This window comes from Sus scrofa, chromosome 4 (assembly GCF_000003025.6).
Source record: "Sus scrofa isolate TJ Tabasco breed Duroc chromosome 4, Sscrofa11.1, whole genome shotgun sequence".
Lineage (NCBI taxonomy): Eukaryota > Metazoa > Chordata > Mammalia > Artiodactyla > Suidae > Sus > Sus scrofa.
In genome coordinates this window covers 40,030,429-40,051,005 of record NC_010446.5, presented here as the reverse complement: position 1 = coordinate 40,051,005, position 20,577 = coordinate 40,030,429, and the positions used below count along the sequence as shown (strand labels likewise).

General features: G+C 44.8%; 1 protein-coding gene and 1 long non-coding RNA gene across 2 annotated transcripts in view; both read left to right on the top strand.

Moving 5' to 3' along the window:
• SDC2 (syndecan 2) overlaps positions 1-20,577 on the top strand; it is a 125,866-nt gene that overhangs the window by 78,478 nt on the left and 26,811 nt on the right.
• On the top strand, positions 14,294-18,786 carry LOC110260253. The gene is made up of 2 exons (XR_002343197.1): positions 14,294-18,114; positions 18,632-18,786. It is a non-coding gene; the product is annotated as an uncharacterized LOC110260253 (long non-coding RNA).

Sequence of the window (20,577 nt, the reverse complement as noted above, 5' to 3'; positions counted from 1 at the left end):
TGCTCTTTGCTACCTGAGCTAAGTGTTCTTTCCGTATCCCTGTTTCCTATAAATATCTTGTACTTTTTTCACTTTTGTGTCTTCATTCTCCTCTGAGCTTGTCCTCAAACCTTAGTGGGCATCACACCCATCTGGGAAGCTGGTTACAGCACGGGTCACTGGGTTCCCCATCCAAAGTTTTTGTTTCTATAGATCTGGGATGGGGTCTGAGCATTTATAGTTCTAACAAGTATCCATTTGATACTGAAGCTGGTGCCCTAGAACCCCACCTTGTACCCTGAGAACCGCTCCTGTGAGTCATGGCCAAAGCTGATGTGGAGGTATTAGAGTCCATATCCGAGACATTTAGGTTGAAAGGTAAATTTAACTCATAAGAAGGTTGTCAGTTACTCAGGTCTGTGCACTGGTATTTTTGTACAGCAGTTCTACAGTGGCATTTTGAACTTAAAAGAAAAACGTGTGCTTTAAGCTCTTACTCTGTGCCAGCTGACAGGCCCTTTGCTGTAAAAGCACTGTGGAATTGAGGGTTAGACTTCTGTTTCCTCTCTGCATGTTGGAGAAGGACACTTGTCATCTTTAGTCGTGGGCCACCGCTGGGCATGCTCTGTCATTACAGACCGACAGACTCTGCAGTCGGCCAGCTGCCCATTACCAAACTACAGGTTTGTATTCTGGAAGCTATGCCAGCATCTTGGTTGTCCTTCTGTTACCAGGCTGAGGCATAGTCTTGGAGCTCGGTGACTTGGTAATGATGCCCTTTTAAAAACTCAAGTGTCCCCATCTGTCCTGGTGAGCATGTTCTACATTTTCATCATATTTTTAAACTTAGGGGAGTTCCCGTCATGGCGCAATGGTAACGAATCCGACTAGGAACCATGAGGTTGCGGGTTCGATCCCTGGCCTTGCTCAGTGGGTTAAGGATCTGGCGTTGCCATGAACTGTGGTGTAGGTCACAGACGTGGCTTCGATCCTGAGTTGTTGTGGCTCTGGTGTAGGCTGGCGGCTACAGCTCTGATTCGACCCCTAGCCTGGGAAGCTCCATATGCTGAGGGAGCAGCCCTAGAAAAGGCAAAAAGACAAAAATAATAATGAAAATAAAAACATAAAATAAACTTTGGGATCTGTCCTTGTCCCATTCAAAATGGACACATCAGTCACCTATACCACCAGAAGGGGACAGGAAAATGGCAAGTGGCGTGTGACAGGCAGTCTGTTAGGGGCACTTCTGTGCTCTTAACTTTGCGAGGGCAGGTCCAAGGGTGAGTGCGATTTGAGGAGGGTGTTTGGAAGTCCTGAGAAGGTAATCAGTACCTGGTAGAAGACTTTTCACACCTCTTCTCATTGCACTTGCATTCTGTGGGGAGAGCCTACCGTCCTTTAAATGGGAAAGCCTGGACCTTGGTTGCCTGTGGCCTGGCCGCACACGAAAAGTAGAGGACCTCTCATTTAACAGGCTTGTTTTCTGAAGGATTCTAAAGGGTGAGGCTGAAGAGTGTTCTCTGATGGGAGAATGTACCTAAGATGCTTCCCTTACACACCTCTGGACTTTTGGTAGCTCACCCGAAATGATACATTCCAAGGCAATGCCTGAAGATTCTAGATTTTTTTTTTTCCTAGTAAGGTTTTTAAAATTTTTTAAATTGAAGCATAGTCGATTTACAGTGTTCTATCAATTTCTGCTGTACAGCCACGTGACCCAGTCATTCAGGTATAGTCATTCTTTTTCTCATGTTATCTTCTATCATGTTCTATCGCAAGTGATTAGATGTAGTTTCCTGTGCTATACAGCAGGACCTCACTGCTTATCCATTCTCAATGTAATAGTTTGCATCTACTAATCCCAAGCTCCCAGTCCATCCCACTCCCTCCCACTCCTTCTTGGCAACCACAAGTCTGTTCTCCATTTTAAGAGTGGCGTAAGGTAAGTAATTAGGTCGACCCCAGCCGTCCTTTGAGAAAGTGCCTTCCCCCATTGTTTTGGGAGTTGAATTTTGTGGTCCTTTAGAAAACTGACTTTCATCTGTTGCATTTGGGTCATTCTTCACTCTGAACTTAGATAAGTTAGCAAGCCTAGGGGTGTCCTTTTCTGCCCAGGTGCATTTATTTATTTTTTTAAAATCGTACACTGAGGAAAGGAGAGTAGTTTTTAGGAAAATTACAGTACATTAAACATGTACGTTAAAGGCATAAAACGTGTCAACTATTTTAGTTACAGTTTATTATGAATGAATATGATATGAATGAATTATATTAATGCATTAATAAACTAAAGCTCTTATTTCTGAAGTTTGCTTTATTTATTTTTATTTTTATTTTATTTTATTTTTTTGTCTTTTTAGGGCCACACCTGCAGCATATGGAAGTTCCCAGGCTAGGGGTCTAATCAGAGCTGTAGCCACTGGCCTGTGCCACAGCCACAGCAATCCAGGATCCCAGCCACGTCTGCTACCTAAACCACAGCTTATGGCAACGCCGGATCCTTAACCCCCCCGACCAAAGCCAGGGATCGAATCTGCAACCTCATGGTTCCTAGTTAGATTCGTGTCTGCTGTGCCACAATAGGAACTCCTGAAGTTTATTTTAGAAATGAGATTTCTATTTAGTATTAGTTTGGTTATGTGGATACACTTGCTATTTGTCAGCGATGAATTTTTTTTTAATTCTCAGTATTTTTTTCTAGAGGTGAAAGTTTTATTAGAGATATTCAATCTCTCCTCTTATAGGTGAGCAGTGACGTTCTGGTAACTCACACTGATTGCTGAAACCCCCCTGAGTCTGACTTCATCTTTTATTCCAAAGATATCTCAGGGTCCTATGGAAGCCTGGTCCTGAAAAGAATCTTCCTTGTTTCTCTAAGCTGAAGAAATCAGTTGAGGTTGAGTTTTCATTTGGAAGGGTCTTGGAGAAACAGAATCTTAACCCGTGCAAATCCTAATACCGTATTTGCACGGGGTCTTGTCTGTTAGGATAGGGACAGAGTGCCAGTCTCTATCCTAGTGGGAGTGGAGTGGACAGAATTGAACATCTGTGGCTCCAGCAGCAGCTGCTCCTCTAACTGTAGCATTGAGCATGTTGGCTGTGTCTCCGTTTTCCCTAACACCGTCATACCCACACCACACAAAGGTTGGAGAAAACTGCATTTCCTTCCACGAGCCCTAGGTGTGTCTGATTGAAAAAGACCTCGTAGGAGTTCCTATTGTGGTGCAGCGGAAACGAATCCGACTAGGAACCATGAGGTTGCGGGTTCGATCCCTGGCCTTGCTCAGTGGGTTAAGGATCCAGCATTGCCGTGAGCTGTGGTGTAGGACGCAGATGCGGCTCGGATCCCACATTGCTGTGGCTCTGGCGCAGGCCGGCAGCTACAGCTCCGATTCGACTCCCAGCCTGGGAACCTCCACATGGTGCAGGAAGTGGCCCTAGAAAAGGCAGAAAGACAAAAAAAAAAAAAAAAAAGACCTCGTAATACCTGAGTTGTTACCCCACGGAAGACCCACACTGTGAGTGGGGAATACAGGGGGCCTGCTGCCCAGAAGACCTGGCTCAAGTCTTCCTTCTTTCTCGCCTCTGTGTCCCTTGTTAGCTGTGTGATCTTGCATAGGACCCTAGATTCATGTTCTTTTTTTTTTTTTTTCCGAATAAAGGTGTTACATATTCATTACCCAGCCAACCCACTAGTGCAGAAAAATGGAAACAAAGGGGAAAATCATTTTCCCAATAAAGTACATCCAGCTGTCCAGATAGTACTTAGGTTTTCAGAGTGACCTGGTAAGATGCAAGTGACCTTGCTACGGCATAAAATATGGGCCCTGTCATGTGCAACTCCATGTAGACCCAGCTTGGGTCTTATGTCTCTTCATGGAGTTGTACCTGCTTTTATTACAAGTTTTCATCCGAATTCATTGGCGGATGGGACAGTTCTGCTCTTGTGTCTTGGCCAAGAATCCCTTGGTCCTGAGAGTCTCATGAGACCCGGTGAGGAAGAGAATCTCCCACACAAGTCAGGATGGTGGAGAAAAAGAGAGGACATCTTTTTTGGTGTGGATGATGCCACTGCCAGGTCTGCCTCCCCTGGATGCAGGGACTGCTAACTACCTGGATGTTGGGGTGCATCTCACTGGATGACATGAGAGTGTGGCATTAGATATAAAGCAGCAAAATGACATGTCCAGGAGTTCCCGTCGTGGCGCAGTGGTTAACGAATCCAACTAGGAACCAGGAGGTTGCGGGTTCAGTCCCTGCCCTTGTTCAGTGGGTTAACGATCCGGCGTTGCCGTGAGCTGTGGTGTAGGTTGCAGACGCGGCTTGGATCCCGTGTTGCTGTGGCTCTGGCGTAGGCCGGTGGCTACAGCTCCGATTAGACCCCTAGCCTGGGAACCTCCATATGCCACGGAAGCGGCCCAAGAAATAGCAAATAGACAAGGAAAAAAAAAAAAAAAAAAAAAAAAAAACTGTTCAAAATGCTAACATTAAAACAGGGACTTTAAAAAAAAAAAAATGACATGTCCAGTGTCTTATCCATTGTATTATAGTATATTGTTCCTTATACTGGTTGACTTTATTGTGGGTTTTTAGAAACGTCTTTTAAAGAAATATGGAATTTTTCTTTAAAAGCGCATTTCAGGTAAGAGCATGGGGATTGACTTTGGTAAATTCACGAATTTAAATACTTAAACTTTCTCATGGCCTTTAATTATTTCTTGATTATTTAAGAGCATTTAATTCATCCTAATGCTGTGGAGTTATAAAACCATTAATAGCATTAGGGCCCTGGAAGCAAAGACTACAGCTCCTTCATTAGAATGGTAAGAAATATTGTGGAAGGGTTTTCAGTCATTCTACTCACAACATTTCTGGGAAAATAATGAAATGCAAACCAGAACAGATTTTAATTGGGCATATTTTACATGTCCAAAGAAGCTTTTATAACAACTATTGTACTCATTAGTTTTATGTGAAAGGCAGCTAATAAACATATATACCATACCAGAAAATATTTTTTTGCTGATCTTACTTTCTCTAAGATGTTAGTTAGTGGTGTTTTCTTTTTTAAACTCATTCTGACCTTACAATTTGAGACGCAGGGGCATACTTTTCATACTATAATCCCATTGTAAGCATTCATATTGAGAGGGGGTGTGTATATGTTCAGATATAGCTTTCTTTCCCACAGTGTGCACAGAGAAGATTTTTTTAGTAAGATTTCTATCAAATGTCAGCAAAGTCTGACTTCAAGACTTCTAACAGCAAAAAGATAGGGAAGAATTCTCATTTCTCAACTGCGGTTTGAAGAGAAAATGGTGTCTTCTTAGGAAAGCCTGAAGTTTTGGCATATTCTGCCATCTTTAATCGGATTGAGTGTTCGGAAGGATAATTTAGTTGTCATAGATATGTTTTCTTAAACTTATCTTTGTCGTAAAAGCCTCATTCCTCAACCGTGTTCTGAGAAGTAGAGCTGGAGTAATATCCCTTGAGTACCTACTATGTACCAGGCACTGTTAAACACTTTATGTACAGGTGTTTATTACACCCTTGTAGAGGTCATTTTCACTCTTTAAGAAGGGAAAACTCTTGTAAACTCTTTCTGTTTTTTTTGTTTTTTTTGTCTTTTTATCATTTTAGGGTTTTACCATGGCATGTGGAGGTTCCCAGGCTAGGGGTTGAATTGGAGCTGTAGCCACCGGCCTACACCACAGGCACAGCAGTGCAGGATCCGAGCCATGTCTGTGACCTACACCACAGCTCACTGCAACGCCAAAGCCTTAACCCACTGAGCAGGGCCAGGGATTGAACCTGTGTCCTCATGGATGCTAGTCAGATTCATTTCCACTGAGCCACGACGGGAACTCCAAAATTCTTGTAAATTTGTGCTGTCATTCAAACCTAGGTCACCTGCACACTGGATGTCCATACTTTTCCCACTGCTTCCTTACAGAGGCATAATCGCCAACCCTTTATCTAATATGCCAGTAGAACTTATTCTAAATTTAAAAGAGAATTGTCTCTTTTCTTTTTTCTTTGTCTTAAAAATTGTACAAGGTAGGGGTTCAGTAAACCCTCGGTCTGCAGTGAAGCTTGTTTTTTCCTCTTGTTCTTAATTATTATTCTTGGCACATCTTGTATTGAAAGAATACATCTTGTGGGGGTGGAGGGTGAAATGGTACCTGTAATGAATAAAATGTTGGACAGCCCAGTGAGGTGGTTGAAACAAAAGGGGGAGAGGGGAGTTCCTGTCACGGCACAGTGGTTAACAAATCTGACTAGGAACCAGGAGGTTGTGGGTTCAATCCCTGGCCTTGCTCAGTGGGTTAAGGATCCAGCGTTGCCATGAACTGTGGTATAGGTCGTGGATGTGGCTCAGATCCCATGTTGCTGTGGCTGTGGTGTAGGCCGGTGGCTACAGCTCTGATTAGACCCCTAGCCTGGGAACCTCCATAAGCCTCGGAAGCGGCCCTAGAAATGGCAAAAATACAAAAAATAAATAAAATAGAATAAACAAAAGGGGGAGGGAAGCAGCTCAAATAAATTTGTTTTTTATAATGTACTTTTTTGTCTTTTTGCTATTTCTTAGGCCACTCCCGCAGCATATGGAGGTTCCCAGGCCAGGGGTCTAATCAGAGCTGTAGCCACCGGCCTACGCCAGAGCCACAGCAACGCGGGATCCAAGCCGAATCTTCAACCTACACCACAGCTCACGGCAATGCTGGATCCTTAACCCACTGAGCAAGGGCAGGGACCGAACCCGCAACCTCCTGGTTCCTAGTCGGATTTGTTAACCACTGCGCCACAACGGGAACTCCCATAATGTACTTTTAAAACAGAATCAAAATTTATTGAAGATACTAGACAATCATCCAGTTACTGAAACGGTTGGCTTGGTACTTGGCAATAGAGCCCTGCAGCTCTGTCTGTAGTAACTAGACAGGCAGTATATGTGGGTCAGAGAGGTTCATTGGTTTGCCTGAGGGAAAACCTGGAGGTGGAACTCTCACTTGGTGTCCTTGATTCGTGGGTGGGAAATAAATACCACAGAGATGAAGTTAGAGCCATCTTTTCTTGTATCTGCAGGTTTGTAGGACGTGAACTGAGTTGATAATGTAAATTGAGCACCGTTCTGCTGAAGCCAGGAGCCGGGTGGTGTGGTTCTGGTCTGGGACCACAGCTCAGAAGGCCATTTTTGGAAAAGTGGGTCTTTACTTGTAAGGGAGAGGAGGGCGAAAGTGAATTCATTCAATAAACATTTGCTGGAGTTCCCATTGTGGTGCAGTGTAAACAAATCTGAAGAGTAACCCTGAGGTTGCGGGTTCGATCCCTGGCCTCTCTCAGTGGGTTAAGGATCTGGCGTTACTGTGAGCTGTGGTGTAGATCGCAGAAGCGGCTTGGATCCTGCATTGCTGTGGTCATCGCGTAGGCTGGCAGCTGTAACTCCAATTAGACCCCTAGCCTGGGAACCTCTATATGTTACGAGTATGGTCCCAAAAAGCAAAAAAAAAAAATTTCTGAATGTTTTCTGTGCTTAGTAGGGAAGCAGGTGATGAGGGGTAGGCAGACATAGGTCAGAATGTAATACAAGTAAGGATCAGGAGAAGTAATGAAAAGTCATTATGTGACCCAGGAGGCATCATGAGTTACATGTGGCTGGTGTTTGGTTAGGATAGTAGAATGTTCTTTCATGCTCACTCGCCCTTCTTTCTTCTTACTATCTCAGCCTAAATATTCTTTCCTCCATGAATCCCTTTCCCTGACCTGCATCCCCGGACTGGGTTAGATTCCCTTGTTGTGGGGTCCTAGAGTGTAGGTGCTACCGACAGCAGACATCAACCCTCTGGATTATAACCAATAACCAACTCTTTTTTTGTTGTTGTTTTTTTTTGTTTTGTTTTGTTTTTTTAGGGCTGCACCTGTGGCATAGGAAGTTCCCAGGCCAGGGGCTGAATTTAAGCCACAACTGCAACCCTACACCAGATCCTTTAACCCACTGCACTGGGCCAGGGATTGAACTTGTGTTTCACTGGCAACCTGAGGTACTGCAATTGGATTCTTAACCTACTGTGCCACAGCAGGAACTCCTTGTTCTTCAATCTGCCCTGGGAGAGAAGCGAACCATTCTTTTTTGTTGTCGTTGCTTTTTAGGGCCTCGCCCTCGGCATATGGAAGTTCCCAGGCTAGGGGTCAAGTCAGAGCTGTAGCTACCAGCCTACATACACCACAGCCATAGCACCGCCAGATCCAAGCCACGTCTGCAACCTACACCACATCTCACGGCAACGCCAGATCCTTAACCTACTGAGTGAGGCCAGGAATCGAACCTGCATCCTTATGGATGCTGGTCAGATTCATTTCCGCTGAGTCACGACAGGAACTCCAGGAAAGGACTTTTTGAGGAGATCTCCAATAAGAGAAGATGAATCCTCTGAAATGAGGAGGAATTGACCACAGAGAAACCTGAGGGAAGAGTTTCAGGCAGATGAAGAGCTGGTACAAAGGTCTTTGGGTGCAAACAAATGTGAATGCTTGGGGTGATACGGGGGGAGGTGAGGATGGAAGCAGGGGTCCCAGATCATGCAGAGTCTTATGGGTCGTGGTGAAGAGTTTAGGTACTGCTTCTGCTCAACTTTCAAGAACAGAAAGCATACAACTTAAAAAAAAGTGCAGATTCTGTATAGATGAAACCATGTAAAATTGCTGGTATTTCTGACCTACCAAGTGGCAGTTTCATCTGCTTGAACCGAATATTGGGATTTTTTTTTTTCTTCTTTTTACAGCCACACCTGCAGCAAATGGAAGTTCCCGGGGTTGGAGTCAAATCAGAGCCGCAGCTGCCAGCCTACACCACAGCCAGATGGGAGCCGCCAGATCCTAGCCACTTCTGAGACCTATAATACAGCAGCTTGTGGCAACGCCGAATCCTTAACCCACTGTACGAGGCCGGGAATCAGATCCACATCCCCATGGATACTAGTTGGTTTCTTAACCCCCTGAGCCACAACGGGAACTCCTAATATTGGGATTCGTTTCAGCAGTGGTACACACTTTGTGCAAAGAACACACTTCCTTGTTTCTAATTACTTGTGCCTTGGTGGGCGCTGCGTCCTGTTGGCTCACGGAGCACAATACCTGACAGCAGATCCGTGTTGGAATGGCCACAAACTGATGCTGTCACAAGTAAGAAAAAATCCTGAAGGCGGTTTCTCGAACATTTCCTGTTTCATAAACCTTTGTCTTTGTCAGCTTGGTGGCTTGTGGAACCCGGAGGGAGAGATAATAGTATCATTAGCACCTTGGGCTCTGTTGTCTCTGTCAAGTCACCAGGGGCATTTATTATGATGGCACAATAAATGCACCTTTTCCTTCTGAAAAGGTCTTGGCTCCGGACAAGTAAATTGAAGGGTCGGCTCTCCCCGCAGGGGAGGGTTGTTAGGAAGGCACGTTGGAGTGGGTTTATCCTTATATGAAAGGCCACAGGTGCCAGCTCAGGTGGTCTCAAGGCCATGCTCTCGGGCCACCTTGGCATCCCCGTGGTGTTATTACCGCCTCTCCCGGAGCAGGGGGCCTGAGACAATGAGAGGCCACCCCACGGGAAGTGCTGCGGAACAAATCTTTTTCTTAATAGTCTTTGATGCCACAGCCCCTGGTGGAAAATGTGTGTTCATGTGAAAGGGAAAGGTGGTTAATACCTAAAATCTTTCATTTCGTGAAAACATTTTCTGCTCTTTGAAATCTCTCTGGCCACCTGTTGGGGACCAGTGAGTCCGGCCAGCGATAATGATTACTGCCTTGCGCTCCGGTCTTTTGTGGAGGCGTTCGTTCTGCACCCTCTTTGAACTCCCCAACCCAATGCTTGTTGGGGCTCCGGGCATCTCGGGTGGTATGAGGGGAAGAGGTGAGTGCGGAGTTTGCAAAGTTGATGGGATGCCTCGTGCTCCACTGGGGTGACTAGACCTCTTTTTTTCCCAGAAGCCTAGGTGCCGTGCAAGCTGATTTTCTACAAAGAGTTGAGGCGTGCTGTGTGTCATTATTGATAGCTGAGCCACAAGGTAGAAACCCATCCCTCAATTTCTGAAAGATTGCTCAGCTCTGTGCGTGTGGTGATCTACTTCTGTGGGGGTCCCTCCTGTGTGTCAGCTTTGCTTACTGGCAAATGGTCAATTAAGAGTCAACTAATAGAAGTTATTAACAACATTCATCACCACTTTCTAGCCACGTGAGGAACTCCGTATTTGGGTTTTTCACATTTTTTTTTTAGTTTTTATTTTTTAAAAAATTTGTATTACAGTTGCTTTAAAATGTTCTGTCAATTGCTGCCGTACAGCAGTGACCCCCGTATACCTTTATATACATTCTTTTTTTCCTCATTATCCTCCAGCAACTCCATATCGGATGGTTTATGCAAAGGTGGAGTTGGGCTTACGGTCGTTACCGAGTCTTTCATTTATTTCTCAGTCCTGATCAGCTTCATGTGGTTTGTTTTATGCCATGTTTCGCCCGATCACTGTGAGCCTCTGGCTTCATTATGACACCGATTTGGAAAGCGGTATGTCCTCCCCGGACGTGGCTTGAGTTGGAAGACCAGTCACTCTCTTTAACATGGCATCTGACCTGCCTGAAAGAGCAGATGGCATCTACACAAATATGAACAACCGTGTGGTAGGTTTTTCTTTTACGGTTTACACTCACTGTGTCACACATTACTTCTCTTGAATCTTCCCGTGACACCCAGGAGATGGGTTATTATTTTCTCATCTTCCAGATCAGGAAGCGCAGTCTCCGAGTTTCCATCCAGGGGTGCTGACTTCTGGTTGGATCCCCTTCCACCCCTTCTAACTCCCATATGGCCAAACTTTCCGGCAACTGGCCAAACAGATTATAAATCCAGTTACTCGGTGTAAGGGAAGAAACCGATCATCCATCAAATCTCATTTCTGATTGTTTCTCAAGTAACTCCCACTGGTACGTCCTGCTTGCTCGTTCTCCAAACTCATCATGTCTCAAATGCTGTCTGAGCCGCATGCCCGCTTCTTCCTGCATTTCTGAGTCCCTGAAGGAGTCTGCTCCTCACTTCAGGGCACAGATCAGAAACCTGGCTGTTAGGGATGAATATCTGGGTGTTGGTGGGCACAGCATGTGATCGGTAAGGCTCAGGGTTCCACAGCTGTAAAATGGGGCTAATACCTGCCTTGTTGGGTGTTAGGAGTATTTTGGGGTCTCATCCATTTAAATTTGGCACACACAGGCTCTGTGAGGACAGCAGCTACTGTTGTCATTTTTTCAAAAAGCTATTATACCCTTTATCCAATCAGTTGACAGATCCTGTGGATTCTGCCCTCATTAATACCATTGACTCTGTCCTTTCCAATCTGTCTGCCTTAGACTTACATAATTACTGCCATAATTTGACTCATCACAGTGACTCCAATCTAATCCATCACTTACAGACTTTCCAGCCTGATATTTCCAAAAACATAAAATTGAACTTCTTGAGGTCCCTCATTTGCTTACAAGAATAAATATAAATTCTTTAGTTTTTCCCTAAAGGCCCTTTATGACCTGACCCTCTTCGCAGCTTCATCTCGCACTTTCATTGCTCTTCCTGGTCACACATGCTACCTTCACCCCGGGGCTCCTCTAAGTAATTCCTCATCCTGGGCTGGTCCCCTAGATGCCTACATTCTCCGTCCCCAGTTTCCCCTCTTTCCTTCCACCCCCAGCTGGTCATCTCACCTTCAGCTCCATGGTCTCAGCAATTTGCACAGCATCCTACACATAGTAGGTGCTCAAGAAGGGAATGAAGTAATGCTTGGCTTCAGTGGATACCGAGTTGCTGGCATCTTTAGCCCAGGGTCCATCTCCGGGGGGTTGTCAAGGCTGGACACAGACTGGATCTTCAGGGAAGGTCCTGGGTTGGTAGCAGACTCACCAGGAGATAGCTGGGGGGACAGAGAAATGAGGTCATTGTTAGCATGATTCATCTACTGCAACATCACAGCAAGAAAGCCTACTTGCACTCTATCAGAGTTCAGGTATATACAGAAGCAGCCGTCCCATCGGGAATTTATCCAGAGTTTGCCATCTGACTATTCAGAATGTAAACCATAATTGCCCCCTGAAGATTCCTTGCAGACGTAGCGTCCTACCCACCACCCCACCCAGCAACAACCAGCTGAGGGTGATTATCTGTGGTTGGCAGGTGCACCGTCTCCATTAGCCGAAAACTGACAAAGCCAGGCCTGCCGACCCTATAGGCTGTAGGGTCTTACCCTGTTGTGGTCGGAATCACACCTGTCCAGAGTCATCTGACAGCTTTCCATGGAAGGTTGTGAGACACCAGTCTGGTCTTACTATTTTGTGAGAAAGACATTTAATGTTTGCCTCCATATGTTATGCTCTGGAAGACTCAAGAAGCATGGAAGCTTATTGTATTCCGTGTATGTTTGAAACCACTAGACATCCAAGCCCCTTTCCTTCATGGGAATTGTGGGGATTGGCTTTGCTCCCCAAAGATGCAAAGCCCATGAAGTACATTTCCTGAGCGAGTGTTGACATCCCTTTGAGCTTCATGCTCAGATAGACAGAAGTGCCTGAACAAGAACCACACGATCCACCTGCCGTGGCTCTCAGAAATGCAGACCTGTCTGAAAGACAAGGCTGTGACCAGGGAAAAGGAGTTATTCTCTAAGACCCAGCCTTGCTCTCTTTATGTTGGTTTGTTTTAGTCCACAAACAAACAACTTGAGTGTTTTGCTCAAGTATAGCACCATCAGGAACGGACACAAATCGGAAGTGTCCAGCTTGAGTTTTCAAGTTGCCCTTTTCATATACTCATATATAATCATTAATCGTATAGGATTTGGTGCCACCACCAATTTATTGTTTAATTAAATACAGGGGTCAGTGAGGCTGGAGATGGGATCAAGCTCTGAATTCTGTTCTCTTGCCACAGCTGATTAATAACCTTCCCATTACTCAAACATGCTCAGAGAGGCGCAAAGTCATTTTCCTGGTGTGCATGTTGGAGCCACTCACAGCCTGTAATTTTTACCTCCAGTTCTCTTTCTTTAGCCTGTGAATACAAGATGAATTCCAGGAGTTCCCATCGGGGCTCAGCGGTTAACAAACTCAACTAGCATCCATGAGGATGCAGGTTCAGTCCCTGACCTCGCTCAGTGGATTAAGGATCCAGCCTTGCCGTGAGCTGTGGTGTAGGTCGCAGACAAAGCTCAGATCCCGTGTGGCTGTGGCTGTGGGCTGGAGGCTGTAGCCCCCTAGCCTGGGAACATCCGCTGGCCGTGGGTGCAGCCCTAAAAAGACCAAAAAAAAAAAAAAAAAAGAATTCCACTAAAGCCCCACCCCCATATGAAAATAGCCTACTCCTTTCTTTGTCTGATGGGTTTGTCCAAAGAAAGGACAGCAGAGAGTCTGTCGGCCCATGTGGTTCTGATCAGGGAGCTCCTTACCTCGATTAGAACTGCCCCTCTGTGAAGATGCCTCTCTGAGCCCTGTCTTCCCCTTTTCTGTCTTCAAAGGTGGACACTCTCTAGGGCTGTCGTTTATCTCTCAAGATCACGGCCCTCTTTTCTTCTGGAAGGGTGTGTGGTCCCCTCCCCTGTCCCGTGCGGTCTTCTGTGGGTCCAGTTGGTTGAAGCCAACTTACCACCAGCTGGGAAACTTGCAGCGAAGTTCAGTTCACTCTTCTTCCTGGTTAAGAAAACAGCACTTTCTTGGCTTCCTAATGATGAACTGTTTGCCCTTAAGATCAGCCTCCTTGTCGCTGGAGATGTTTTCAACTAGAATTTTCTCCTCCCACACCCCAAAAGTTTTTAAGTACAAAAACTTGTCAAATACACAGAAAAGTTCAAACATATCCTCCACCTAAATTCAGTAATCGGTAATTATTTTACCCTCTTTGCTTTATTCTCTTTATGTGTAGATTTGGGAGAGGGTTTCCTATTGATGGTAAAATTTGGCCCCCAGGCCACTTCATCCCTGAATATGTCAGCATTCACTACCCCCCAGGAATAATTTATAAATACAGTCTTACCCAAGAGAGGTAATTATAACTGTAATATTTTCTCATATCCTGTCCACATTCAGATTTCCTAGATTTTCAGTTGTCCTCAGAATATCTTTCATCTTTTTTTTTTTTTTTTGTCTTTTTGAGGGTTGCACCACAGTATATGAAAATTCCCAGGCTAGGGGTTAAATTGGAGATGTAGCCACTGGCCACAGCCACAGCAACACTGGATCCAGGCCGCACCTGTGACCTATACCACAGCTCATGGCAATGCTGGATCCTTAACCCACTGAGGGAGGCCAGGGATCGAACCTGTGTCCTCATGGTTCCTAGTCAAATTCATTTCTGCTGAACCACGACAGGAACTCCCGGATATTTTAGTTTTCTTTTTTAAACCAGAGTTAGAGTTTCTATCCCCTTTAGTGTAGTTTTCTTTTTTAAACCAGAGTTAGAGTTTCTATCCCCTTTAGTGTATTAATGCCTCAGAGAATATCTGGATAACTGTGACAGCTAAGTGTACAGAACAGTGATGCAGCTTGGTACTCAATCATGTAGACAATTTCTCAGGAGAAGACTACACTGCCTTATCTGTTGTGGGAAGTTTCTTTGCTTGCTTCATGCAACAGTGTGGACCAGAGTGAATGCATAAGCATGAACACAGAACCCCCATCACCACTGTGAATGGGCCACTTAACAAATTCTGCAAGTCTGGAAGGTCTCCCCAGGAAGCTAATTGATTGAGTCTGCCATTGCTGTGAGGTAGCCATGTACTCACATGCTTAGCACCCAAGACCCATCTCGTGTGTGCTGGTCTGCCAGAAACATGTGTTGTTATGCTAGAAGGGAACATGGCTCAGGATAGATTCATAGGCAGGCCTCAGGAACTCTCCAGAGATTTGGACTTCATGATAATGAATAGACTTTATTTCAGGGGAGTACGCATTAAGATTGACAGACTAATGGAACAGATAGTATATAGTTTAATATATCCTCCATTATTACTGCATATATTGTTGCAGTTAATGAACCAATATTGGTACATTATTATTAACTATAGTCTACAAGTTACATGAAGGTTCCCACTTGGGGCTGTACATTCTAGGGTTTTGACAAATGCATGATGTCCTGTATCCACCATTCCAGTGTCCACACAGGACAGTTTCACTGCCCTAAAAATCCTCTGTGTTCCACCTGTTCATCCATCTCTCTTTCCCTCTGAACGCCTGATCTTTTTTCTCTCTCCATAGTTTTTGCCTCTTCGGGAATGTCACATAGTTGAAATCATTATAGTGTGTCGCCTTTTCAGACTGGCTTCTTTCATTGAGTAATCTGCATTTAAGGTTCCCCCACGTGGCTTGAGAGTTCGTTTTATCTTATCACTGAATAATATTCCATGGGCTGTACCACATTTTGTCTATCCATTCGCCCATCTTACTGTTTTATTTTTAAGCAGATGCTAGAACATTTTAGCACACAGTAGATGTCTGGTAAATAAAGAGTTATTACATGACCTAGTTGGATTAAATCCTTATTCTTTCTCACAGGTGTGTAGCACAAAAGGAGTGTTCTGATGGAAAAAGGCAATTATGTGTTAGGCACTCATTTCTGCTTGTATGCAGTTGTTGTTTAAGGAGAGTGCATTTAACCCCACAGAGGCTTAGCCCAGCAGCTGCAAACAGCTTTGATATGCCCAGGCTTCCAGCCACAGTTTAAAAATTCTCCCTAGCATTGCACTAATACGGTAGCTGCTCACCAGCCACATGTGGCTATTTCAATTTACATTGATTAAAACTACATAAAATTAAAAAGTCAGTGCCTCTGTTGCACCAGCCACAGTTCAGCTGCTGGTTAACTGTACATGGCTCTTGGTTACCATTTTGGACCAGACACTTCTAGAATGTTATCATCATCACAGACAATTTTATTGGCCAGCATTCAAATAGAAGGGGGAGGGGGGATTGCAATGAGCTGACCAGGCCAATCCTGAGTCCTCGTCAGTGCTCCGCTGCTTTGTGCTGCCACAATTTTACAATGGAAGAGAGGAAGGCCGGAGGTCTGTTTTCTGGAGAAAAGTTGCTTAAAATAACTTCGTGGGGATCCAAACGGCGGCCCAGGCCACTGAAGCTGTGAAATCCTCCTTGTGTGACAACCCCAGGAGGCCCAGCTGGACAAAGGTTTAGGCCCTTGATCAGCTAGTGTTAAGGAGTTTTACAGAACTCTGAGTTCTTGCCTATTTAGTTTGGTGAAAAAGCAGGGGCCTTCTCTAATTTGAGGGGTTGGGGGTGGGTGTGGAGAGGGAGTGAAACTTCTCAACTAATAAATCTGCACATTGTACGCCCCTCCTTTAGTAAATGCCTGTGCCTGTTGGATACCAAGAGTGTGAAAGCTGAATGAATAGCAGATACTTGACACAGACCCTGTTGCTTACTCCCTTGAAATTGAAATTACTCTTATTTGGGAGCAAAGCAAATGGCAGTTAAGCTGTCTTGGGGGTTTTTTTTCTTGAGGTTTGTTTTTTGTTTGTTTGTGGGGTTTTTTTGTTTGTTTGTTTTGTTTTTTGCCTTTTTATGTCAGCTTTTTGGATTTGATCAGCTCTCATTTCATTCACGTGGTAAAAGCCAGGCTCACACAAAGTATCATGGACTTAGATTTCAGTTCTGTATTCATTTTAGGTCTGGCCTTTTAATAAAGTCTTTGAGGTTTTTTTGGTTTTTTTTTTCTTCTAAATAAAAGTACAGATAACAGACATGATATGAAATTGGGCTTTTCCTTCATGTCTAATCTGGAAATTGGCTGTTGATGCTGCTGAGGGTTTGTAATATAATTTTCAGCTGAAAACACCAAATTGCTCTGTTTGCACATTGTAGCTTTAAATATTGACTTTTCACCTTCTGACATGCTCCGGTTCCTGAGAGGCCTAACGTGGAAAGGGGAACGTGACAGAATAACATAGCTACCATAATTCCTGTGAAACGACTTAAAATATTCTGGTATTTAGAAGTCCCGTCAGGACATGAACACTTGGAATCATAACTGTCTATAAACACAGGCTTAGGATTGATAGTTTTCTCTAAGAATAGGCACAGAGAAAATAGTATATTATCTTGCAAATGAAGAATTGGAAATGCCAGACCCCAAATGAAGACAGATTTCCCTTTAATCTTTCGGCTAGTGTCACCTGCTAAACAACTCCCAGAAGAGTTGCTGAGATGTAATCAGCATTTAATAATGCTTGCATTTGTTCAGCCTACTTTTTTTCTTTTTTTTAAGCCAACACATTGGCCCTTGAATAAAAGGCAGGATGACGGGTGGATTTCTTATATTGACCAGGGTTTTCATTGAACTTTAAAAAGTCTATTTTAATTTAGACACTGTTTCATGTTAGCGAAGTCTCAAGAAATTGATAATGGGGTTTCTTCGCATGGGATTGTTTTCTTAAAAGCCACACAAGGGGAAAAGATCAATATTAGGGCTTTCCGAGTGGCAGCTTTTTACAGACTCCCCCACCCCCACCCCAGCACAATTGATTACAGCTGTTTTTGTAAAGGATTTAAAAAGAACAATCTGTATGAAAACCCTCCTTCTTTGCTATGAGTTGAGCAGTTCCAGGCAGGTTTCCATGGGGGCTGCACTGCAGCGTGACCACTTGAAGAGCCTGTGGCTGCACCCGCGGGCGGGTGGGGGCAGCCAGGCGGGGAAAGGCTATTAGGTGAGGGGTTGTGGGCACGCATGCCAAAGAGGTTGCCCTGGCAGCTGCAATCATTCAGCCGAATTCCTCCACCTCCAAAGCAGGAGGGGTGAGACGCAAGTGATTTTTCTACGCACGCGGTGTTGTCAGCGGCCAGGAGAGAGAGGTGAAGAATCTGTGTTTCACAGCATTGGCCGAAGGCAGGTGTATCCATTCCAAGTTAGGAAAGCTAGAAACTGCTAGGCCCCCAGCTTCCACATCCTCACTTGTTGCCTGGAGGCCACAGAGGGGTGGACGCATCTTCCTGGGGCACCTGGAGCCAGTTCTTCTCAGGCTGCCCACTGATCTTGGACCCATAAAATAATAAATGCCACTCTGGAGGCAGAGGTGCTGTGTGGCCACAGGGTGCCTGGAGCAGGTAAATCTATTTGAAACTGGTCCCATCTTGAAAGGCTGTGACAGGACCAAAGTGAGAGACTGGGGCAGGGGCTGGGCTGGACTCCCCGAGCTTTAATTCTCACTAGGACCCTGTGCTCTCTAGGAAATGAAGATGTACCAGGTAGCCCAGGTAGCTGTCATCAGAAAAGGCGGGGCTTTTTACAGAGAGCTTACCATTGGTTGCTTTACAGGAAGCATCTGCAGAATGTGGGGTGGGCCATTAATTTGGGAAGAAGTAAAGATCCTTGGGAATGTGGGGATTTTAGAAGACAGTGTTAGGTTGAGAATCATTCCTTTGTGTTTAGCATCCCTGGGCTTCCATAAATCACCACGGAGGCCTTGGGTATGTATGACTGGCTTCAGAACTGATGGAAATCAGCTGGTAAGCCGCTTTTGGTACTCAGTTCATTGGAGGAAAAAAAAAAAAATTCCTTGAGATGATCTGATAGGTTTTTGACTCCTAACTATTTGCTTTTCTTCGTCTCCCATATTTTTAGGAAACGAAGTCTCTTATGAAATGGTGCTTACGGATATGTGTTCCCACTGAGGCTTTTCATTATCGCTAGTGAATTACCATGAATCAGCCAGGAGTATACACTTCCATCAGCGGAATGTCAGAATAGCTTCATCTGTAGATTCTGATGGAGGTAGATCAGAAAGACCTAGGCACTGCTGCGGTGGACTAGCTTACCTTTTGGAGTTTTGAAGGCTCTGTCCCCGTGTTAATTTGAACAGCCAATAAAGAGTTTATCATGGTTGGGAAAAAAAATTGTGATTACCCATCTCCTTTCCTCTTCCTTTTAGCAAGACCTCAGATGTTATCGTCAGATAAGTAACTCATAAATGACAATTGAGGACACCAACAGGAGTGCTGTCTAAAATGTATTTGCTTGAGAGGTGGCACACGTGACTGTGAACACACTCCTTGTAGCAGGTGCTTTTGTCTGGGACCTCAGCCTCCTGCCTTAAGAGGTGTGGTGCAGCCCGGGGAGGCTCCATTTCTTGGGGAACTTTATGCAGCGTCCACAGTGGATCTCGTCATGGACTCGAATACCTTCACATCTTTTCCTGCTTCCTCTCTCAAGGAAGTCATTTCTTTTCTTTAAAAGCTGCTTGGCTCTCATTGCTCACTTGGCTGAAAAGTTTGATCAAGGACAGTTCCTTTTGCAAACTATTGCCTTTGGAGTGGATAAGCAATGAGATCCTGCTGTTTGGCACTGGGAACTATATCTAGTCACTTATGATGGAGCATGATAGTGTGAGAAAAAGAATGTGTATATGTATGTGTGACTCGGTCTCTTTGTTGTACTGTAGAAAACTGACAGGACACTGTTAACCAGCTATAATGGAAAAAAATAATCATTTAAAAATAAAATTAATATACTAAGATTATGTGTGTGTGTATATTTTTTTTTTGATAAAATGCAACACCCAGTTAAGAGAAAAAAAAGAATATTTCCTTTATGTAATCAAAAGAAATACAAGGCCAGGGGCTATAAGCCTTGGGCAGAATCAGGCTTTTTCTTCCAGTAGATAATCAAGAATGTGAATAATTCTCTGGCACACAGGGCAGCCACCACTGTGATGTGGTACTGGGTATTAAAAGCCCACCATTCAGGGAGTTCCTGTGGTGGCTCAGCGGTAACGATCCCAACTAATATCCATGAGGACTGGGGTTCAATTCCTGGCCTTGCTCAGTGGGTTAAGGATCTGCCATTGTCATGGGCTGCGGTGTAGGTCGCAGACACAGCTCGGATCTGGCATTACTATGGCTGTGGTGTAGGCCAGCAGCTGCCGCTCTGATTCAGTCCCTAGCCTGAGAACATCCATATGCCGCAGCTGCGGCCCTTGAAAATAAAAAGAAAAAGCCCTCTGTTCAAAACAGCTTGACTTCTGGTTTTGAAATCCATGGTCTCATCACCTTTGGATGTACCCCTTTATGTCTAGCTTTGTTACTTTTATTTAGGTAAGTGCTGACACATTTTCAGTCTTCCAGTATAAGGAACTAACTGCAAATGTCATTGTTTTGTTGAAAAACATCTCCTAGATCAGGTAGTCACTGTCAACTCAGAGCTTTGTGGAGGCAGCCACAGGAGTAAGACAGACAAGGCCAATGTAACAGAACAGACACTGAAGCCCAGGAGTCACACAGAGCGTCTCGGGCTCACTGGCAGGTCAGCCCTGGAGGTGTGTTGGGGACACAGCACTCCCAGGTCGTATCGGCCATCGGTGGTGAGGACTCAGCTGGGAAGGAGCTCGTTGACTGGGGCACCAGCAGCCTCACCTTGATGCGGGGTGTCTTCCCCGCTTTTTTTTTTTTTAATTTTTTTTTTGTCTTTTTACCATTTTTTGGGCCACTTCCATGGCATATGGAGGTTCCCAGGCTAGGGGTCTAATCGGAGCTGTAGCCGCTGGCCTACACCGGAGCCACAGCAACTCAGGA